The following is a 9,986-nucleotide window of genomic DNA, read 5'->3' as shown; positions in this document are numbered from 1 at the left end:
GTTCCGGCTCATCACACGATCGCAGTTTAAAGTTCAAAAAACGGCGCGAGCGCGCACGCGTGCGAAACATCGAGTCTCTATTCATAATAATCATAGCAACCCACCATCAGCCTCCCAACAGCCACTCCTAGTCGTCTAGAGTAGGCATACCCAACTATACCTACTTATTGGACAAGTTTTGCTACTGCCCCGGCTACCATGGGAACCACACATCAACTCCGCGGCTTGCTTGGTTAGGATGATAAATGCTCGCTGCTGGACTCCCCACAAGAGGTTTGACCCGTGCCCAATCCGCGGCTTCTCGCGTGCCTCCCATCATCTGGGTTGGCTGGTGGGGTGCGGATATCTCGCGGTCATCAGCGTGGTCCCCACAGAGTTTGGAGAACCAGGTACGGAGGGAGGGCGGCGCGGTGACACTGAGCACGAGGCACCAACGACGCAGTGGCACCCATCTAGTCACCCATGGAGCATGGTTTATCGTGCGCCTTTTGTGGCGGCGGACTACCGTTCAATGGTGGGAGATGGTTACTGCGATCGAAATGAGTTGATTGGATGGAGGCGCTTTATCTTTGGTGGTTTTTTGCAGTTTTACATCATTTGGCCTGTAATCTATTTTTTTTGGTAAGAGTCTTCGTGAAATTTGTTCTAAATTTAAAGAAGGTTCTACATCTGAGAATTGATAAAGAATGGACGACTATTGCGCTCTCCACAGGTAAAAAAACTGAAACATTTAGACGATTTTTCCCATACAAATTGTATGGGAAATGAGGTCAGAATGAGCACAATTTTAGAATCTAAGTTTGAACCGTGTAGTGAGACGAAATTATTTCATCATAATTTGTGAAGATTTATCAATCGCTGGTACCATTTTTGCATCATTGACAATATTTTGGTTTTTTTTTAGCAATTCCGCCGTCCCGAGCAGACGGAAATAACTTGGGATGGTCAGTTTTTGATATTATGAGAAGATCGCAATATGTTATTGGGATGATCGGATTAGTTGTTAAAATAACAAAAATCAATAACAAAGATTTGTTCGAAAAATAACTTAAACTGGGATTATGTTGTTATTGCAATAACAAACCAATAACACAGAAGGAATCATGAAGGAATAACAAGATTTGTTATTTTGTGCGGAGAGGTGTAGCAGCATAATAACAAAAATTGTTATTGAACTTGTACTGCCCATAATTGAAAATTCGGCTATTATGCCAAATCAAGTATTCCGAGAAAAACGCGTTTTAGTGTTTGTCACAAAATCTGCGTCAAGGCAATTTCCCATAAGAGTGGCATATTAGCCGTTTGGTTTTTCGCATCGGCAGCCAAGTCCAAACACTATTTCAGCAAAATTCAAGTTCCAGAAGATGCGTTGGAACATCCTCTATCACCTGGTGCTAATATCTCGTTTTTGTCAAAAAAGGATATTAGCCATTTTTTCAATGGTGGGCAGTGTATGTCTCAATAACAAAAAAAAGTTATTGTTTTGGTTTATTTGCCATTTGCAAATAAACCTGCAGTTGCCATAACTCTTCTTTACTAGTCAGGGCTGCAGAGTCGGGTTCCTTCGAGCGACTTTGAATCCATACTTTGAAGACAACTCCGACTCTGGATGCAGGATATGACGTCAACGCCGACTTCAGCTCTCTAAAAATACTTGACTTCACAGATTCCGACTCCAAGTGAAAGTTGCTGAAAATTAGCTGAATCCAATGCCGTCTCCGAGGTCTCACTCCAGCTCGAACTTCAACGTCAGCTCCGACTTCCTCGCTCTGTGAAAATAATAACAGTTTTTGTTATTTACATTTCAAAAATTCTCAATAAATAAATCAATTCCCTTAGAGAATATAACAAACTAAAAAAAACAACTTTCAAAAGTTAATTTTATCAGATTAATTTAAGCTTAAGGACCCCATTTCATGACCAAAATAATGACCCCGACGAAATTGGACAAAATTATACCAAAGATCTAAACATATTTAACAAAAGAAAAAATAATAACAGATTGTGTTATGGACACTTAAAAACTTTTCCATTTGTGTGATATATGATAATTTTATTTCTAAGTTAGAATACCAAATGAATAACAAATCTTGTTAATAGGAGAGTTTTTGAAATGTATAACATTTCAAATTATTAGCGTGTTATTAATCATTTTAAGTATAATATCACTTCAATACAAAATCTTGTTATTTTATCATAAACTGTTATTATTTTTTCTTCTTGAAATTGAAGTTTAGGATAAAATAATAACACTTTTTGTTATTTTAACAGGATTTGTTATTGAAATATTATTTATTTTGTTATTACCGTATGCCCGGGGTGATACTACTTACTTTTCCAGTCATTCTCGAGCGACGAAGCGGCTTATATTTCTCTACCAAAAATAACCGAATGGAAGATAAATACTTTTAATACCAGTGCTGAAAATTTCTACTTTTCAGCACTGAAATAGGTGTTTGTTTTGAACGAGTATTTGACACAAAATTTCATTCAAAAAGTGTTTTTCGGAATTGCAAAAAATGCAACTCGTTGCCAAACTTGATTTTTTCAGCACTCGTCGTATTTATCCGTCGACTCGTGATGAAAAAATCTTCAACTTGATGCCTAAACTACTACTTCAATAATTCAAAACTTTCTAAAAGTTATTTTCGATTGCAAAATGATTTTTAATCTTCTTAATAATTGTCAAGAAAACAAAACGGTATTTTTTCAAAAGCTTTTATAAATTAAATATTTACTTTAAATTGTTAGGCTGGTACAAATATTTTTAAAAAAAATAAAGCCCCACTGTGTGCTGTTGTGAAAACGTTGTTGTTTACAAGTGCTCTTAATATTCGTTGATTACGAAGTGTATCCGTGCTCGCAGCTTTCGGAAACTACCGCAGCAGGAAACCGGTAGTCCGCTGTGACCGCATAAGCGTTATCTAATTCTGCCGTGACCAAATACGGGCCGTATTTTCGGTGCTGAAATTCCTCCTGTTGGCTTGGCAGAGGCGCGACGTTTTCCGATCGTGAGCTAGTTCAGTTGGTGAAACGATAAACTCACCATCTCACTCTCTCATCGACATCATCTCGCTGCTCACCATGTCATCGTCGGCCGCCAGCGAAATCAAAACAAACCCGATAAAGCGCGGTCGATCGGATGATGATTCGGACGATGGAACCCGACAACCCATGACCTTGGCGGACCTGTTAGCAGCGATGACCGAGCAGTTTAAGCTTACTCAGGAGCGGATCCAAGCTGTTAACACCTCTATCACCGAAAAAATCGACTCAGTCAAGACGCAGCTCAACGACAAACTGTGTGCTGTTTCGCGCGACATCGCCAACTTCAAGGAGGAGTGTGCTGTAAAATTCGCAGTGAACGATGGTGCTATTCGCACACTGAATGAACGAGTCGACGAAGTCAGTCAGGAAATTGGTGCTCTTGAGAACAGGAACGAGTTGATCGTAAGCGGTGTTCCATACCTGCCGACTGAAAATCTGACTGATTACTTCAAGGCGATGTGGGACAAAGTTGGCCTCAACGAAACTCCTCTTCCAACGGTTGACATCAGGCGGCTCAATTCTTCAAGTACTGGTGAGAAGGACGGTTTGATTTTGCTGCAGTTTGCCTTAAGGAACCACCGCAACGATTTCTACAGTGGATATCTTAGAAAATTCAACCTTCAGTTATCCCACCTGGGCATCGATTCTCCACGACGCTTCTACGTGAATGAAAACCTGACTGTTGAGGCGCGCAAAATCAAAGGAGCTGCTTTGCGATTGAAAAAAGCTGGGAAGTTGGCGGGGGTGTTCACGAAAGACGGTGTCGTCTTCGTGAAACGTCCTGATAACCAACAAGCCGAGGCAGTTTTAACTGAGGGTCAACTGGCCGGTTTTATGTAGTTCTAATCTTTTTACTTCATTGAAACACTTGTGACTATCCGTTTAAACTTTCTATCATTGTAACTATTTTAAAAACAACTGTAACTGAACTATACGTATGATGAACCTAGAAAAATCTGTGCCACGACCGTTATTTCTCTTTGTAAAAACTATGTAATTGTGAAAATTGTATGTACTCTGTAAAATCGATCTGTAGCAATTTAAAAGGGGTTTCCCTTACGCTACAAGAAATAAACAAACAAACAAACAAAAGTTTTTGTCACCCCCCCCCCTTCAAAATTGGCCCGAAAAATCAGGGGGCAAAAAAAATATTTTTACAATAAACTTCAAAATTTCAATGAAAATTCAAGTGCAACCAGCTGAAATCAAATTAAAATACATTCTTCTGCGTTTAAAATCATTTTTAGCATGTTTGGGTTTATTAAAAAATCTTAAATTTTTTTGAAAATTTTCGATGCAAAATCTTTTTTTTCGAAACAATTTTTATTTTTGTCAGATCTTAGATTTTTTGAAAACTAGAGATTGCAAAACAACTGAACTAGTGTAAAATGTATTTTAAAACACTTTTTTTCATTTAAATGTGAAGACTATGGCTTGTTATTTAAATTTTTATATTTTTTTATTTTCTTGCCCCCTTGACCTCGGCCAGGGCCGAGGGACAAAAACTTGTTTAAATATTTGCATCGGCCTTATGTGATTATTAGGGCTATTAATTTTTCAGAGAAAAAATGGAAATTTCGCGGCATAGCAATTACAAAATGCTTGAAATACATGTAAAAATGTGAAATTGTATTCAGGAAAGCTTCCTTAAAAAGCATTACTTCAAGATATTTAATAGAATCCTGGAAATTAGGGAAAATTCTCATATGTTTGGCAGGTTAAGCACTTGCTCCTAACTCCATCTAATTTGCTGGTTTTTACTACTTAAGCAACTTATTTTGTTAAAATGTTGATATAAACTTGCTTGCTCACTTCCTTTTGAGCTATTTATCACTCGATTTCAGTTGAAAACGTTTTTTATGAGCTGTGATTGAACGTGAAAGTGCTGCTCATTGTAATTTTTAAAGAGTTCAATTTTGTGATTTTTTTTTCAAAATTTTCAACAACTGCGTTCCAGAACTATCCTGATTATTCTAAGACTTTAGACTAATTCAGAAAATTGCTAAAATCTCCCAAAAAAAGAAAAAGATTCTTAATTCACTAAAATTATAATCAGTAAAATAAGTGAAATAAAATATTGTCTGCTTTAGTGGTTTTTAGAAAGCGATTTTGGTCATTATGTAAACCAGTATTGAAGTTTCCTGCCCCTTGTACTAGGTCATCATCGTCAAATCGTACCCATTGTGTTTAAAATTGGTTTGAGGGCAAAATGCCTTCAAAAATGCTACAACTGGCACATGCTAATCTATGCTGGTATATATATTCAATGAATCAACAAATACAGAGTGATGATCAATTCTTGCTTACTTTTTCAAAAGGCCTATGTATATAGGAAACTCATGGCGCATTGGTTGGCTTGAAAAAGAAGTTTAGAATTTTCCTAGGGAATCGGAAAATTGCAAATAAAATACTGTGATAAAATTACGCTTTATAAAATACAAAATCTGCACATAATTCTCTGATTAATATCATTATTTTCTGTGTACTCTAAAGTGATTTAATTTTTTAATCCAAAATGGTGGTGAAATTTGCGATATTCAAATATTGAGAAAATGTATTTGGTAATTTTTAAAAAGTTAAGAGAGATTGCGGGGGTTGGATAAATAAATAAAAATGAAAATTACACCAGTTCCCAATGAATATTTTTTTTCTGACACGAAATCTTTCATTCTTCTGTTTTCAACTATCCATGGTAGCCATCAATTATTCGATTAATTCGAAAATAAACTGTATACGTTCCAAACCTCCCCCACCGCACTGTCCTGCTCGCTAAATCGTCATCCGCCTGCTACGCAACGCGCCCGTTCGGTCTCACGCTTCGCGCACCAACTCGGCGCGGCCAACTTGGACCCAAGCTTGTGGATGACGACGGCGATGAGATGTTATGGAGCTAAAAAGCATGCCAAACACGCTTCCAATAAATATGTTACCCCTCCTCCCTTGCTGCTCCGTTGTTTTTTCGCTCTGTAACATGGCTCCACTCCACGACCGATCGATGAGACAACCATATCGGATCTCGAAACTTGTGGAGTTGTGGAGTCCAAGTCGGAGAAGTTTCCCACACTCAGAAGCTCTTCGGTTTTGGAGCGTGCCTTCTTCTTTTTATGGCCAGATAAGCCACCACAGATTGAGCGACGAAGAAGAAGAAGTTAAATAAATGGACGCGAGACACAAAAGGTACTCAAAAACTCACCTCACGACTACGAGTCGAAGCGAGTAATAAAAAAACAAGAAACGACAAAAGGTGCGATTGGTTCGCGATTTTGAATAATTGAGCTGAATCACAGTTTGGGACCCCATTAGAGACATTTATTTGGAGGTGTTAATTTTTTAAATGATTTGATTTTTTTTGTGGGACGATTTTTAAGCTATATGTTTGAAAATTTGTTTGCAAATTTGTTGAAATTTTTGTTTACAAAATAACCATATTTCTTTCATTACAACATTGTTAATACAAATTATCTTGTAATAATATATTCCTGAGTAATTGTGTCATTAGCTCATTTACCTGGTCATCGCGGTCAATTCGTTTTAACGATTCCTCTTCACAGTAATTGGACACTCATTTGCCTTAGAAAGCCAGTTCCAGCGACATCGCATGCTCCCCAACAATGTATTTATGATACTCGTGGGGATGATCGCGAACGCGCGCCCATAGCTAATCATAATTGCTGTCCTCCGATCATCACACGCTGACTGGTTTTCACCCAACCAACACGGTAGTGGGTCCCCCACCAAAATTAGCATTTCAAATATGTGTGTGCTCCCCCTCGGCGTGGAACCTAATTTGTAACCGTTCCGAGGCCGAACCGAGCCCATGGTCCAATTTGCATATCTCAGGCACCTCTCTTTCGGCCCCGTGTGAATCGAAAACTGTCAGTTGGTTTTAAATATCACAACATAAAATAATAATTAAGCTGGGGCATGCTTCTTCAATGAAAAGCGAACCCATTTTTATGTGTGTTTGTTCGGTGTCGCGCCCCTATCATGACAGTTTAGGGTAAGAGAGTGTATTTTGCCGGTAAATAAAAACTAAAAACTAAAAACTAAAAACTAAAAACTAAAAACTAAAAACTAAAAACTAAAAACTAAAAACTAAAAACTAAAAACTAAAAACTAAAAACTAAAAACTAAAAACTAAAAACTAAAAACTAAAAACTAAAAACTAAAAACTAAAACTAAAAACTAAAAACTAAAAACTAAAACTAAAACTAAAAACTAAAACTAAAAACTAAAAACTAAAAACTAAAAACTAAAAACTAAAAACTAAAACTAAAACTAAAACTAAAAACTAAAAACTAAAACTAAAAACTAAAAACTAAAAACTAAAAACTAAAAACTAAAACTAAAAACTAAAAACTAAAACTAAAAACTAAAACTAAAAACTAAAAACTAAAACTAAAAACTAAAAACTAAAAACTAAAAACTAAAAACTAAAAACTAAAAACTAAAAACTAAAAACTAAAAACTAAAAACTAAAACTAAAAACTAAAAACTAAAAACTAAAAACTAAAAACTAAAAACTAAAAACTAAAACTAAAAACTAAAAACTAAAAACTAAAACTAAAACTAAAACTAAAAACTAAAAACTAAAAACTAAAAACTAAAAACTAAAACTAAAAACTAAAAACTAAAAACTAAAAACTAAAAACTAAAAACTAAAAACTAAAAACTAAAAACTAAAAACTAAAAACTAAAAACTAAAAACTAAAAACTAAAAACTAAAAACTAAAAACTAAAAACTAAAAACTAAAAACTAAAAACTAAAAACTAAAAACTAAAAACTAAAAACTAAAAATTAAAAAAAAGCAATCAAGAAATGTCCATATCTTCTGAGACCAAAATAGAACCCCTTTCTCTACTTAATAGAAGGAACGTGCACTGTGTGCGCGATTTGGTCTAAACCAGCACCACCGATTGCCACTCATCGAAGTAAGCACGTCAAACTTCTCTCCTCCCTCCACCTCCCCCGTCACCCACCATCGCAACAACAAGCCATCCAAAAAGCTCTTTCTCTGGTTGCTTTGATCGGTGCCTGATAGCCAGCATGCTTCGAGCGCGATCCGACACGTCCACCGCCCCTTTCACCTTACCCGGCTTGGCTCGGTAGTCAGCAGTCGCAGTAGGCCGCCCCTCGCCGCCACCATCGACCCTTTTTTTCTCCTCTGGGGCACGGCGCGACGACCGACCACGTGCGCTCCGCTATAACACTAAACAACAACAACTCCAGCGGCGACGACCGCAAAGAGCTCCCCCCACCAGACTCCCCTCCTCCCCCTTTGGCCTATGTAAGGAAGGAAAAAGCATAAAAAACAGTGTGGGAATTTCGAGTTAAAAATTATTTTCCCACGAGTCGAGCCACACATTATCATACACAGTCGGGCGAAAAGGGGTGGCAGAACGGGGGTGGATGTGAAATGGGGGGAGGGCGAAACAGCAGCAGCAGGAGAGAGAGAGAAGGAAAAAACACATAAACAGATGGTGACTTACACACACAGACGAGGTGCGGGCTGTGGCGGCACGCGAACGCAGTAAGCGATGGATTTCTTCTGAGGGGGGGATTTTGACTAGGGAATGGGCGTCTCCATCGATAAAAAAATATTAAAGTTTAACAATAAATATATTAATAGAAAATAAATAGATATATTTTAGAACAAGAGTAAAACAATTATAATAAATGTAAGATATTCAACAATCAAATAAACATACAATAAAATATAGTGTGCCAATAGAGAAAATTAGCATTAGACTCGGTCCTGATTGTTTTGTAAAAGTTTTGACAGAATCTTGGTTGTCCGCTTCCCATTAAGCTTTTTATTGCTTAAGATGGATCAAAAACGTTTTTTTTTAATCTGTAATCGCATGTCAAAGCACTGGTATGGTGATGGAACCGATGGAATTATGACATTTCTCCTACATAAATTCATAGGAGTAAAAAACTAAACATAAATCAAATCTCCAAAAAATTAACGATTTTTAAAAAAATCTGATATATTTTTCAATAGGGCGAAACCTTGAATGTAATCAAGCAACATATGCCACTCACACTTAACCTAAACTGTCACTAAAGCAAAAAGGATAGACTGTTTTTTTTACATCCATTGGTTCGCCAATTTGAAAAGTTACTACTGAAATGCTTAAAAATAACCAACATAAATAAATGGTTTATTTATAGGAATTTATCAAAGGATTGTTCCAGGGTTTTACAGCTTCTGTAAAATTCAATAAATGTTAGGCCGTTGCAAATATCTTTTGAAGTCTAGTCTCAAGATACAGATTTTTATGCTTCTAAATATTTTTATATTTCTAAATTCTTGCAAAAAGCAAAAAAAAAAAAACAGAAATGGCTGAACAAATTTCACGTTGCAAAAGATTGGTGATACTGTGATAAGTTAAGTAAGCTTCTGTGGAAAAATATAATCACATTTTATAAACATACTTAATACTCCTAAAGATTATATAAAAATTTAATTGCTGATTTGAACCAAATTTGAAGGAGATCACTGCTGAAATTTTTCCTATGATTTTAAAGATGATTTATGTAATATATCCGAAAATTGTGAATATCTACAGGATGGCCTGAGACATGATTTTCTGAAAAAATATCGGAATTCGATACAGCAAGCACCATGCGTCTCCAGTAAAATGTACTGGGAACTCACTTTGATGGAGAAGCATGGTACTTTTAGTTCGATTGATTAACTGGAACCCGATAATTTATCTCAGACTTTTTTTAATGGATATTTACCATTTTTGGATATGTAACAATGTAGCGTAAAATTTTCTGAAAACGCATAGCAAGTATTTTTAGCTGTGAGCTTTTTGAGCTCTTGAAACCTTCAAATCATCAAATGAAGTTAGTACTTTACATTCAATGATCAACTAATTACCTTTTTTTTTTTGCAACGAGGCAAGCTAAAATTGGTTCAGCCGTTCCG

The sequence above is a fragment of the Culex quinquefasciatus genome, chromosome 2 (genome assembly GCF_015732765.1).
Source record: "Culex quinquefasciatus strain JHB chromosome 2, VPISU_Cqui_1.0_pri_paternal, whole genome shotgun sequence".
Taxonomy (NCBI): domain Eukaryota; kingdom Metazoa; phylum Arthropoda; class Insecta; order Diptera; family Culicidae; genus Culex; species Culex quinquefasciatus.
Note: the sequence above shows the minus strand (reverse complement) of the source record.